Below are 14,285 nucleotides of genomic sequence, written 5' to 3'. Positions count from 1 at the left end.
CTTTCAAAGTGGTCTGTTAAGGAGCTTTACATGAAACAACAAAGCACATTTAGCAGGAAACTGAGCTGTGATTTTGAACATGGTTGCTCAGAAAAAATAAGTTGCCCTTATCTTAATTAAGCTTCACTTTTAATCATTTTTTTTTACATTCTGGGAACTAATTCGATATTACAGTGTACTTTATCTTTATCGTAGTATACACTTTTTAAGTGAAAAAAATGATTTTTCTTTTTTTTTTTTTTTTTTGTTTTGGTTTGTCTTGGATGGAAATGTTTGCAAACCGGATTTTGAAACAACGTTATAGCAATCAAGTGTAACAGATGAAATATAACCTGACGTTAATCTGGATTAATGACAGAAAACATGTACCAGTAAACAACATGACCAAACATTTCAATTGAGTATTTTATTATACTGTTCGAAACAGGAGTATGCCAAAGTGCAGCAACACGATTATCTGCCAAGTCCATGTGAGAGTAAACACTTTCAAAGGTTGTGCTGAACGGTTCCTTCAGTAAATGGTATATTTCTTAGAATGAGAGGTAAAAAATCCACTGCCATTGTTTGATGACTGTAAAAGCATTGTATTGGCTCTTATCATTAACATACACTATCAAACCAATCTGGCAAGTTCATATGCATATGAACACACCGATCAGATGTATTGAAATCATTTGCCTGTGATATCAACACAGTTATTGGAGTGTCCTACAGTGTTTTGTATGGCACTGGTAATGCTCATACTTGAATGCAGTGCCATGTATTGATGTGCCATTCTGGAAGACTTGGACTATCTGTGTATCCTCTATAGGTTATTGCCTCTGGCACTGTTGTTAATTTCATTAACACCAAAGCAGCTGAAACTGATTAAAGATCCCCTCTGCTGACCAGATCGATATCCAGAAGTTTAATTAACTTGATGCTACACTCAAATATATAATTTTTTGAGTTGTGCATAACAATAAACATTAAGTTGTGACTGCAACTGGTGTAACTGGTATAATTTTAAAATGACACCATTACAGGGCTCTGGGAGGACTCTGAAGTATTTTCTCCAGTGTGCCATGTACGTTTTCTTGCAGGGGGAAGCCACTGCTATCACATATGCAGCTGGCAATAAGGGTTTTATGTGGTCTGTATTGGTGTTTGGGTGTGTGGTACATCAGGCCTTAATATAAATTGCAGAAATTATTCTTGTCGCCTGTCAGTGGTCTTAATGTTGTCTTATTTGCATTATTGCCATAGCAACATTTCCCAAATGAGCCATTTTTTTCACAACATGTATAATCACTTAAGAAAAAATGTGTATTTTCAGTGTTCTGTAAAGTATGCTGTGGTAGCCATGTCAGTAGACAGTTGATGTTTCATAATATTTTTGCCGTTTCCCTATCTTCACTCACCAGTCTTCACAACAGCAGACAACAGCACAATTTTAGTCACTGCAGTCAACACAACGAGCGACAATACAACATCTAGCCCGCCGGACAGAAACTCTACTAATATAACTCCACTCACTTCAACTGCATCCCTCATTATCACAAACAGCAGTGCTGCAACTACATCAACAAGTCTCACCACTTCAGCATCTACAGGTACAGACTGTTTCTTGTTGTTGTGCCAAACCTTCTTCATTTACCCCCGTATTACTACATTTCCAGTCATAGTCCAAAGATAAATCATTAAGTTAATATTGTTGTAAATTGGAAGGTAACATTGGGCCAAAATGTTTCAGCACCCAGATTTTTTCTTGGCTTTTTTTGTCCCCGCTGAGTGTCTACGTGTTGACAGTGTTTATTAAACTTTTTCTGCATGCCCCATATGAGAAGCTAAAAAACTTCTTTTTGCAGTCATTAACAATAAAATAGTTCCTAAAATGAATCATCCATCTTCTACTGTTTTCCTGAAAAAGTCATATTTATTCAAGTTAGCTTCCCCTCATATGTTTCCCCTGCTTGTCCACATGTCTCCTGTTCTGGCTCTTCTCTCCACCAATTTGGCCCTTAGTCTGAGTATCACTGGATTACTATCTTTAAAAGCTTGTTTGTTGTCAGTTTCTGTAATCTGGAGCAAAACTTCCCCAGTCTTTAGAAATGTTTCATTAGACAGTGGCTTTCACTCATTTTCCTGAGGGATCCTTAAAGAAATTAAAAGAAAGCTTGCCTTCAACACATCATGCTGTACCAAAGAATGAAGGTGAAAGAATGAATATTAACTTTCAATTTCATTACAAAGTTCATACAAACTTTTTTTGCCTTGTAGATCTGATTATTAAAAATATGTTAACAGTAATATTTTCCAGCTAGTTAGAAATACTTTCTAAATAATAATGTGCATGAGCTCACATGAGTCCACCTCGCCCATACTGCCAGACAGTGCATATTTTATATCGGTCTCTATGTGTTACAGTTGCTACAGGTTGTTCGGGTCCACCAGATCTATGTTGCCCAGGGCGCAACGACTCCTGCTACAGAGGGTGTTTCTGTGACGAGATCTGCGTGACATTGGGTGACTGCTGTCCTGACTATAATTCAACCTGTAAACAATGTAAGTGAAGACAAACACAGAGACTAGAAATATACACAGTTTTAAACATTTACATTTTGATTACAGATGTTTCCACTGCACTACTAAAGCTACAGCATTTCATCTACAATAAATACCATAACAGCTTCTTTGTCTATGATCTTTTTAACAACAGCAAACAGTACAACACTTGCACCACTTAATGTGACCACAACCTCAGGATCCAGTCTTTCTTCAACATTTTCTCCCACCTCTAGTAATTCAGCTATAGGTTTGTCACCATTTGACAGCTATTTCAAAAATTCACATTTAGACAAAGATTGCTTCATTGTTTGTCTCACTTCTAAAAAAAAAGTGGCTAAACACCAAATGTTTAAACTACTTTAGTTTGCAGGTTTAATTACATTCTAAATGTGCATTTCTTTCTTTCTGCCCAAATAGCGATTGTTCGCCTAAAAGTTTCCTTACTATCTAATTCTGAAGCCAAAGAACAAGCGATTTTAGAAATTTCATCGTTTGTAAGTACAAACAGTCTTAAAATGTACAATAAATGTTACAGTGAAAAAAGCACAACATGCATTATTCATACTTTTGTCAGTAATCAGTGTCATCTCTCTCATAGCTTCAGAGACTTGTCCAGCAGAGATGTAATGGCTGCGCCGTGACGGTAAAACCTGTGTGAGGCTTTGGACAATTAAAGAATTAGAATGAGGCAACATGGTGATGACAGACTCCAACACTCACAATAAAATCTAATCAAACCGGTAAAGCTAATTGACTATTTCAGAATAAGGTGACAGACATTTGTTCTTAAGTTACCAGTATATGCATGTTTCTAAGTTCTTATAATCAGGCCAACAAAAGCTTATATTTAAGGATGTATTACACAGTTATGAATATTTACCGTATATAGAGACATAGGGTTTTTTTAGGTGGAGGTACAAGATTTTTTTAAAATAAAGTTTAATAATGGAATAATTTTTTAAAAAAAGAAAAGAAATTCTAACAATCATTTGACAGAAGAATAACTCACCATACAAATCCAGTCTGCTCTGGTCAAGGAACGAGACACACTGCCAAACATGTTTGCATTACTCTATTTTTTTCTGTGTTACATTAAGTTGTGGAAGTTAAGCGGCTGCAATAAAATTATAACGCATTATTTAAAATAACATTTTAGCAGTGCCGTTAGAATTTTCCAGATGATATGTGATGTAATTACATTAAAGTAACATGTAATATATAATTCCTTTGATCTGGTGTAATTTCTTCATTTTTTTAATTCCTCACCTGCTAATAAGGGAAATCAAGGAAAACAACATTCATGACTTAACCTCTTCCACATCTGACATGATTAATGTAATCTTTTTTAAACAGCATGTTGATTATAGGAAAAAAGTCTTTATATGTTCATGAATGTTTTTTTCTTTTTAAAATGTCTATTTGGCTGTGTTATATGGGTTGAATTGATTGATTTGATCTTCTTTTTGTGTTTTTATATGCATATATAAAACATACATTTTTTAACTTATTTCAAGCAAAAATATCTTGTATTAAGTAGAACAAGTGCCAATGGAACAAGTGAAAATTCACCAGTTTCAAGATGCACTGTCTAAAACCAAGTTCCTATATCTCACAGAAACGTTACTCTGTAGCTGAATGTGTCTTATTTTAATGTAATGTAATGAGATTATTTTGACTAGAAATAAGACAAATATACTTGGTAAAATTTTGAGTGTTTGCAGTGCAACCACTGGAGGCAGAAGTGAAATAGAACTATTCTGTACATCTTAAATACAACTCAGAATTGTAAAAAAAAAAAAAAAAAAAAAAAAAAAGTATTATTATTGAAGCACATGAGTTGGATCAGAGTGTGTAGCCATCAAGCAGGAGTGGAAGGTTAATAACAATGGGCAGAAACAATCTGAGAGGCAGAGGTGGGAAATGAGAAAGAGTGAGATCTGGAACAGAAGTCTGAGGAACAAGAGCAGAAGCAAAAACTCAGGTGACCCCACTTGTCACTTATTCCAACCTGCCCAAGTTTCCATTGTCACTTTATCTAATCACAAAGTGATTTATTCTTATTTGATAAGAGGGTTTTGTTTCAGGACTCTTTCCTCTCGTTATGGCTGAATCAGTAAAAAGGACTAGATGTTACAGTCCCTGATAATGCATTGCTTTAAATGGAGTGAATCTTGAGGGATGACTTTTATGAGGAAAGGCAGCCCAGAAACTTTACCAGCAGCACACATCGTTGTGTGGCTGAACTTTCGGTCTTTTACCCAGGCTAATCTGCCATTTTTTCTTCCTTGGTTAGGTTTAGGGATTAGAGATCTGATCTAGATTATCATATCAAGATTTGGGACACATCGTCAGTAGTGGACCTTGGATTCATCGGGTGTTTCGACCATTATCACACCCTCATCCAAGGAGGCCCTGCCACTGGTTGATCAGGCCCTGGAGTGTGTCACTGGTTTATGTTAAATTGTTATTTCTCTTCTTCCTTCTTCTGTTTAGTTTTCTACAGTTTCTACAGTAAGATAGGAGAAAGCAGAGAGGAGAGCCGGAAGGGGGCGCCCGATCTGGCTTCCCACACCTCCCTGCCGGATCGGGCTGTACGCTCTACCTCCCCACTGCCTCCCAGAAAAGGGAGGAAGAGCAGAATATTTTCTTTTCTCACGCGGTTAGCTGACTGCCTTAGCTGCCCAAGTGATGTCAGCCCTTTTTAGCCATAGCCAGTGACTGGTTCTCTCAGCAGTGTTAGCTAATTCTCTTATAGCCTGCCGTTGCGCCTGTCCTCTGATCCCGATCTCTCTAAGCAGTTTTGCTGTTGTACTGGCAACAAAGCCCCTGCACCCCACTTCCACCGGGCGCACCTTGATCGTCCAGCCTCTGTTCTCTGCCTCAGCTGCCAAGTTGGCATACCACAGCTTCTTAAGCTCAAAAGCTTCCTCAATTGCTTCCTCCCACGGTACCGTCAGCTCAATGACGTATGCAAGTTTTTGGGAGTTAGACCAAAATATTCACTGGCACGTCTGTGGCATGTTTTGCTTTTGTCATATTGATACAGGAGGGATGTAGGACCAATCAGATTCATTCTTGGCATTGCATTTATGAATGCAGTTGTAAAAATTAACATCCATTGCTTTTCATTTTATTAGTGCCACCCCTCTGCACAATCTGGGCACTGGGTTATGCTTATAGCTGGAGAAAATATTGCCAGTAACTAATCTTTGCCAGCAGATGGAAGCATATTCCCAGGTCTATGAAGTTAGCGGCACAGATGTTAGCGCAATACTGTATTGTAGTTATACTTTTGTGTGGTTTTTATTGGCACATTTCTTTTTTCAGAGCACTTAATATTTTCTTAAACTCTCTTTTAAAGAGTTAAGTCGGCCAAATACATCCAGTGTTGTTTATCCAATTTACAAAGCTATATTAGAAGTGACTTTATAGTTTTTCTCAGTTGATTTGTCTCAATTCTCATAGCATAAAAGTTATTCTCACCACTCTTTATGCATTTTTGAAAAACAGTAAGGACATTTTTCATTACACAAAGTAACCTATGCAGAATACACTACAACAATGAAAGCTTTTTTTCTCATTTTGCAGACCATGAATAGTCAGTCAGTCACTTCAACTCTGTGATGAATGAATAAAAAAACCTTTCACCGCCCATATTTAGTGTTGGGTTTTTTCTCAAAACCTTAATGACTTTGGAAAAAGGTTTTGCAGGTCTAATTTAGAGTTAAAAATGTTTCTGAAACAAAATTGATGAAAAAAATAATAGCGGTGTCAGGGTTGGTTGAAGAGCTCAGCAAGAGGTGAGTGATTATCCTCAGGTGTGTCTGGCTCAAAGGTGGGAGACTCTACAGGCCGGGCGTGGCAGCAAAACTCACACACTCAAATGTGTACACGGGGAAACGTGGGACCAAGAGTAGATCACACCAACAAACAGCCATAAGCGATCCAGAAAGACCAATAAACCAATAATATTCATTAAACCCAAAAATGACGTATGAGCCCTGGGTTCCCACCAGGCCCCTGACAAGTGGTGAAACCATATGGATCAGAAAACAGACAAAGAAAATATATACCATCTGAAAACATAGCACTAACTTCTGTATAGTCCAGTAAAGTCACGTTACCTACATACATCCAGCAACCACTTTATTAGGTATGCCTGTATGATGTACATTTAGGACATCGGAATCAGACTAAAAAGCTTCAGACTAAAAGGTATCAGATGAGACCTTTTAGTCTGATTCCATTTTTTTCTGAGACTTTTTAATCTGATGACATTCTTTTGTCACAAATTACCAGTCCTATGAAACCTCGATGCATGGAAGTGTATTTTAAAATAACTATATAAAATTCTGCAACCCTCATTTGCTTTGAATTGTTGGCTTAACTATTGTGTTATGGATCTTCAAATAGGGAGCCCCAAAACAGGAACTGGAACTGGCTTTCTATTTAAAAAATCATAGTCTCTGTGAGTGTTACCCAGTGGGCAACGCAGAGCTTGGCTGGAGCCAGAGAGGAGACTCACCCAGCTCTAATTGCTTCTCAGCCCTCCAGATGTCGATCCTGCTGCCTCTGAAGGTGTGCTTGCCAAACTGTCCCTCTGCACTTGGTAACTTATATGGTCTTTAGGCTGTGCTGTAATAACAATGGGAAGATTATATCTTTGCTGATTCATAAGGGGGGTAAAAAGGAAAAGTTCTCAATTTATACTTTTTGATCTTTCAGCATGTTTTATTATATTTATCAGGAGCAAAGCAAAATCAAATTGTAATAATCACATAATCAAATCACTTGAATTATGCTCATCTGATTAACAGCTAATGCTGATTTTGAGAGAATAGACGGTAAAGAGAGAATGGACATATCAAAGCTAATCTTCTGTTCTACTCGCCTGGCAGGAAATGAAACGAAGAACAACTCATTTCTTCTGCACAAAACTTTTATACCTGGTCCTAATGTCCCACCTCTTTCACAGCATTACATCTTCTGAGATAACATCTGGCTTTACCCGTAGTGACATCGAATCACGAGATGCCCAGCCACATATCATCGCTCTGCATGTGACCTTACTTCAACATGATTTAAAACAAAATTCAAACTCCAAAATCATTACATTTTCTTCTTTTCTTTATCGTACTTTAACATGATTTATCAATAACTTCATCACATATGAATATTCTGTCAGGTGTGCGAAGGCTGTACCCAAATGCAGGCCTCTCTACGTAGAACACAGTGCGTTTATTTACAGTGAAGCAAAAACAATATGCAGATAAATCCCCGTGCATGCTCCTGGTGAGCCGTAGTGTGTTCTCCCAGTGTCCATGGTCTGTGTTTCTGCTCCCTTGGTGTCTATATACAACCTGCTCACTTTGTCCATTCGTTTCCACAACTCTCATGGAAATCCTAGTAATATCCATCCTGCCTCGGGTGCAATCAGGACACCAGGTTACTAATGCACCCGAGGCACACACACACACACACACACACACACACACACACACACACACACACACACAATGTGTGTGGGAAAAAGGGAAACAAGGGACATCAACACAATGCACAAACATGGCAGGTTACCCGACGAGGACTGCGGATTATGACATATTCAGTCAAACACTGATTTTCATCAGCTCAGTTATATAGGAATACTGTTTCTCACATTTTCTCTACATAACTCAGTCGATCACAATAAACTCATTATATCTTCTTTTATTAAATCATACATGTCAAAGTCAAAGTTTGCTTAGTCATTCTGACCAAGCTCTAAATGTCCCTGAAAATCATTCAGGCTGCGCCATGTTTGCATTTCCCGTTCATGCAAATAATCCCAGCAGAGAGAAGTACACACACACACACACACACACACACACACACACACACACACACACACACACAAACACACGTGCACGCTCACCAAATCAAAGTAAAAGTTAAAAGGTCAAGATTCAGGTATTAATTCTTGATTAAATCTATTTTTGATTATATTCTGATTTGATATATTGTTAATTATACTTTGATTACAATTGAGCAAGATTAACTAATAGTAAAATCACATATATAAACTCTGGTTTAACACTCTGTATCACTTTAACATAGAAAGGGTGGATGCTAAGTCCTTTTTTTCAATCCCACCTCTCTCGACAAACTACATCTAAAGATTTGCTAGTACTTTTTATCAGCCTATTATTCATTTAATAGGCAGGTGACATTTTAACATGTAACTGTTTACGTACTTAGGTTTAGATGTTATATTTGTATTCATTCACTTCATGTTAAACAGTTATTAGAGACTGGTCCATGACCATCTGGCATCAGTCGTGATGGGATAAATTTATATTCCCTGGCCAGTGGTTCCTGGAGGTTGATGACATTCACATGGGAAGAATATTTGTGAAGTCACACAGCCCTACAGACTGTTGAGTGACCCCATGGCAACCACCTGTCACTAGGGAAACATTTTTTAAGATTAGGCTTAAAATTTTCCTTTTTGACAAAGCTTTTAACTTAATCTAATGTGCTGATTTTATTGTTTTAAAATTAATTCTAATTAACATTTTATTTTTTATTTTTTATTGTTATTTGTTAACTTATTCAGTGTATCATTTTTGGCATGTCAAGTGTACAGCACTTTATTTTCAGCTGGGAGTTGTCTGAAAGTGTCTTAAAGCTATATAAATTGCTTGGTTGCTTGCCTATAGTTAGGGCTGAATCAGGTGACCCTGAGCCGTCCCTAATTTATCCTGCAAGAGGTTTAGGCTGCTGGGAGGCTTCCAGTGATGCATTGTGTTTCATCTATCGTTTTACTCCATGTGTGTTCATTCATCACTATTATATTAATCCTTAGCAATTATTAAACTATGGCTCCTTTTCTTATAGTCTGGTCTCTTGTCTTCCGCTTTCAAGTCCATTCAGGTGGCTGTTCCTCCCTGAGTCTGCTCTCCTGGAGGATTCTTCCAGTGACTTTTTCCTTCCAACTGTCACCAAGTACTTGTTAATACAGAGTGGTGTAATTGTTGAGATTTTGCATTGACAAACAATGGTGGGGCCTTCAGTTAATGAGTGGTTTATTACAATTGACAGGTTGACAATTTAGCTGTTTATTAGTTTCCCAATCAAAAATGTCTTCCTATGGATAATAGTTTAGACTTAAGATCAAAATATCTTCAGTGGGAGTGCATGTCAGTAAAACAGGAAACCATAGGGGAGGTGGCTAAATTTTATAATCAAATTGTTGTTTATTTCCATAGATAGGGCCTATTGCTAATTCAAATATCAGAGTTCCCTCAGAGACTGACTTTCAAAAAGACAAGGACAAAAAGAAATATCATGTGCGACAAACATAGACAACACTTGAGTTTGGTAAACGATGGTTTCGCACCTATTCTGTGGCCTTAACACTGTTGAGCCCAGCCACCTGTGGTTAGTAGGAAATTCTAGTTGATAAAACTAAAATCCCACTAACTCTACCTTCAAATTTGATCACTGAGGTCCAGCCATGAAATATATCTAAGTCATTCTTTTTCAGGAGTAGACTGTGAAATAAGTCTGATTATTCTGAGAATACTATGGTATTACTGTGTTTATTCATTATTTCAATCACTGGTGATTTTCTATTGACACTAGCTAAATCCTCTGCGAGATAAATCACAGCCAGTTTACAAAAAGGCTTCATAATTAAATTGGGTGGCACAAATTATAATTAAACAGGAAAAAGAAATAGTTTTCTACATGCCTACAATCTGAACGTGCAACACAGCAGGCATCAGTGAATCAACAAGGAAATCAACTGTTTTACATAACTCAATGTGATTCACTTGGAAATGACATTACCTTCATCTCCAGTTAACCAAACAGTCAGAGTCATGGATTGGTTTTGGTCATTAGTTTGGTGTTTCTTACTCCTGACAGGTTTCCTGCCTCCTTACAGCAGTGAGTAACACATAATTCTATATATAATATATATATAAGCACTATCTGTACAGAAAAGGGGGAAGGATGGTTATAAATGCAGGGTTGTATTTCTTATGTTTTCAATTTTGATGTTTATCTGTGAATCTCTATACTGAAATGAACTTCTTTAATTTAATGGAGAAAAAGAAGAAGGTGGCGTTCATTGAACAAGAGCTTAGTGTTCATGATTTATGTTGCGAAGCTTCTCTTAGTCTGAGTTTTCACAGGACTTAAGCACTTAGTTTTGCCTCTGTTTGTATTTACAAGCATTTATGTGTTTTTTCCGATAAATATGCAGAGGTGCAAATGTTTAGATGACATATTAATTTTGAAGTGGGGTGTTAAGGGGCTTATATGACACAGCAAAGCAAATTTAGCAGGAAACTGTAATTTTAACCACGGTATATTGAGGTATGCACTGATTTTAGATGAACGAAGAGAGATTTTTGTTTGTTTTTTGTTTCTTCATTTGCAAAAGATGAAACTGACATTAATCTGGATAAATGTCAGAAAACATGTTTTAGTAAAGCACCTGACTAAAGATTTCATTGGATTCTTTTTCTTCTTTCACATATTATTATTATTATTATTTGAATTGAATTTGCGGTAATGGTGTTGTTAATGTTTGCACTCATTTAAAAAATGTATCAAATGTTGCTATGTTATTCTAATCTTCTGCTATCTCTCTTTTTTACACTGCTGGCATTATAGTTACTAAAAAAATCAATAAATCAATCAAATTAATTTCACTTTGCTCTGCAGACAGGCTGAAGTGATTTCCACGTCTCCTTTATCAGGCTGCGGGACATTAAGCTTTCATGTTTGCAAGTTGTACAGCTGTCACCTTAAAAATAAACAGCAGCACTAAGAGCGTGCTCAGTGACAAAATAATGAGCTGAAGATTTTTTTTCCTTTTTTTTGTTGCTTTATAGATTTTTAATCATTATTTTTTATTTTTTTTATTTTATTTCAAGTAGTTCAGAACAGTTGTTCCCCGGGCTTTCTAAAGGTCTTTTCATTGGACAGCGGCTCCTTTTATACTCATTTTCCTGAGAATACTTACAGACGTGACAGGAAAGCTTGCCTATAACATTTCATGCTGAAGATTAAAGGTGGTCATACCAAATATTAACTTTCAAGCTCATTCAAATCAAAATACAAAATAAATGGTTTTTGCCTGTGCATGAGCTCACATGAGTGCGCCAGTACATATTTTACATATCTGTCTCTGTGTGTTCAAGGTGCTACAGGTTGTGCAGGCCCACCAGTTCTATGTTGCCCTGGTATGAACAACTCCTGTAAAAGAGGGGGGTGTTTCTGTGACGAGGCCTGTGTGAAATCGGGTGACTGCTGTCCTGACCGTAGTTCAACCTGTGGAAAATGTAAGTGACGACAAACACAGAGACTGGAAATACACACAATTACATTTTGACTACAAATGTTCCCGCTGCACTACCAAGCAGAGAAAGCACAAAAAGCTACAGCGTTACATCTGCAATAAATATCATAACAGCTTCTTTGTCTCAGCATCCACCGTTTCACCAACACTTTCTTCCGTCTCTACTAAGCCAACTACAGGTTTGTCACCATTTAAGAGCTATTTCAGAAATTCACATGTACACATTCACATTGTTTGTGTTACTCCTGAAAAAAGTGTCTAATCACCAAATGTTTAAACTACTTTAGTTTGCACGTTAAATTATATTCTAAACGTGCAATCTTTTCTTTCTTTCTGCCCAAATAGCGATTGTTCGACTAAAGGTTAATTTTCAATGTCATTTTGAAGTCCAAGAACAAGCAATTTTAGAAATTTCATCTTTTGTAAGTACAAACAGTCTTAAAATGTACAGTAAATATTACAGTGAAAAGAAAAACAATAACATGCATTAATGATACTTTTTTCAATAATCAGTCTCATCTCTCTCATAGCTTCAAGGACTTTTCCAGGAGAGCTGTAAGGGCTGCGCAGTGAAGGTCAAACCCGTGTCAGGCTTTGGACAATGAAAGCATGATTTTGGATAAAATGACACCGCGACGACAGACTCCAACACTTCCGAGAGCAGAGTCATCTGTGAAATCTAAATAAGCTGTTAAAGTTGACCGACTGACTGACTGACTGACTGACTGACTGGCTGATTTCAGAATTAATAAAGCAATCTATATTTGTATTCATGTAGCAGCATCTGCTTGCTTCTGAGCTCTTATTCTAGTTTTTGTTTTAAACTCAATGAAAAAAAAACATTTATAGCACATGTGCCTTGTTTGATTCACTCTTTTCTGTTTTATTCATAATAGAAGTCACAGGGTTTACTCTTTACCAACTATTGTCAAGCTCCAACGCTGAGTTGACAGGTTCTTTTTCACATTAAAAATATAGAGGGATGTTTTACACAGATCTGAATGTTTACTATATATTATTTTATAAGGGTTTTTAACAGATTTCACTTCCCATTTCATGGGAAAAATCAAGAAAAAATGAAGAAATTCTCACAATTACCTGGCAGAAAAATAATTCACCGTACAAATCCAGTCTGCTCTGGTCAAGGAAATAGCCACACTTACTATGATACTCTCACACATGTCTGTGCTGCTGAGGCTTGGCTTTAGTGCTGTTAGAATTTTCCACATGACGTGTGATATAATTACATTAAACCCACATGTAATATATCATTCATTTGAACTTCATTTGAAAATCAATGACATTAATGACTTAGCCTCCATTTCTGCCATGATTAATGTAATCTTGCATAATTATAAACACATTCATTGTAGCAAATAAACAGAAATCCATCTTTTTGTTCATACGTGTTTTCATCTTTCAAAATGTATATTCTGCTGTGTTAAATAGATTGGTTTCATTGATTTGTGCTAGTTTTCTTTTTCTGTGTGTGTTGTGCTAAATAACTAAGAAATAACTGTTTCCTTCTGTAGATGATATTAACCCCCATGTATTTATCCTGATGTCTTGCAGATTCTTTATGTGTGTTCAATAAAAGCAAATAAATCATTCGCATCAATTTTTCATGCATGCAAAGCAGTGTTTCCCAAATGGTGTGGGGAAGGCACACCGGTGTGTCTGAAGCCAAATTCAGACAGGAATTGGGAAATACCTGGACAACAAGTCATATTAATACAAATATATAGCTCTAATTGACAGGGATGAAAATGACATTTGTGACGTGGTAAAATTGATCACTGTCTTGGGAGAAAAAATAAACATTCATGCTAGAGCAGGCAAGACTGGGGATCTTAATGGCCCATCTTCTGAGAGAAAACAAAAGCATCTTCATCTAACACTGCGTCACAGTACCAGCTTTGATTCAAAGTTCCCATGAGAAAACACCCTGGTGTATTTTGCTGCAGCTCCTATGGAGCTAATCTAAAAGGGGGATCATCATTTAGATTGAATGTAAAAGATTTTTTAGGCACCTAAATATTTTACCATATGAGTGGGAGCCCTTCATGCTATTTGTTCAGAGGTAATGCTCTCATAGCTGAGCAGTCAAGAGTGTTTGGAACAACAGGCCGCTCAAATCAAGAAAGACAAAGACATTTTTTAAACTGGACAAAAATGGAGAAAAGTTTCAGTTTTTAAACATCACAAATATGAAGTGAACATCAGAAGCAGAAGCACGGCTTCTTTTGTTTGAGCTTCTGTTCCCTAAGTATCACCTTTATTCCAGCCTGTCCTAGCTTCATGTAATCCCAAAGGAATTAAAAAATTTTAAAAGAAGGGTTTTGTTTCAGGAATCTTTCCTCTCCTTTAAACTGTCCACACAGTGTTATTG

At 36.8% G+C, this 14,285-nt stretch overlaps 1 long non-coding RNA gene across 1 annotated transcript; it reads left to right on the top strand.

Annotated features, from left to right (window-relative positions):
• Window positions 1-1,329: 1,329 nt before the first annotated feature.
• LOC120434557 lies at window positions 1,330-3,729 on the top strand. The gene is made up of 5 exons (XR_005609173.1): window positions 1,330-1,592; window positions 2,407-2,544; window positions 2,699-2,794; window positions 2,965-3,041; window positions 3,146-3,729. It is a non-coding gene; the product is annotated as an uncharacterized LOC120434557 (long non-coding RNA).
• The last annotated feature ends 10,556 nt before the right edge of the window (window positions 3,730-14,285 follow it).

The sequence above is a fragment of the Oreochromis aureus genome, linkage group 18 (genome assembly GCF_013358895.1).
Source record: "Oreochromis aureus strain Israel breed Guangdong linkage group 18, ZZ_aureus, whole genome shotgun sequence".
Lineage (NCBI taxonomy): Eukaryota > Metazoa > Chordata > Actinopteri > Cichliformes > Cichlidae > Oreochromis > Oreochromis aureus.
Note: the sequence above shows the minus strand (reverse complement) of the source record. Positions and strands in the feature narration are given on the sequence as shown.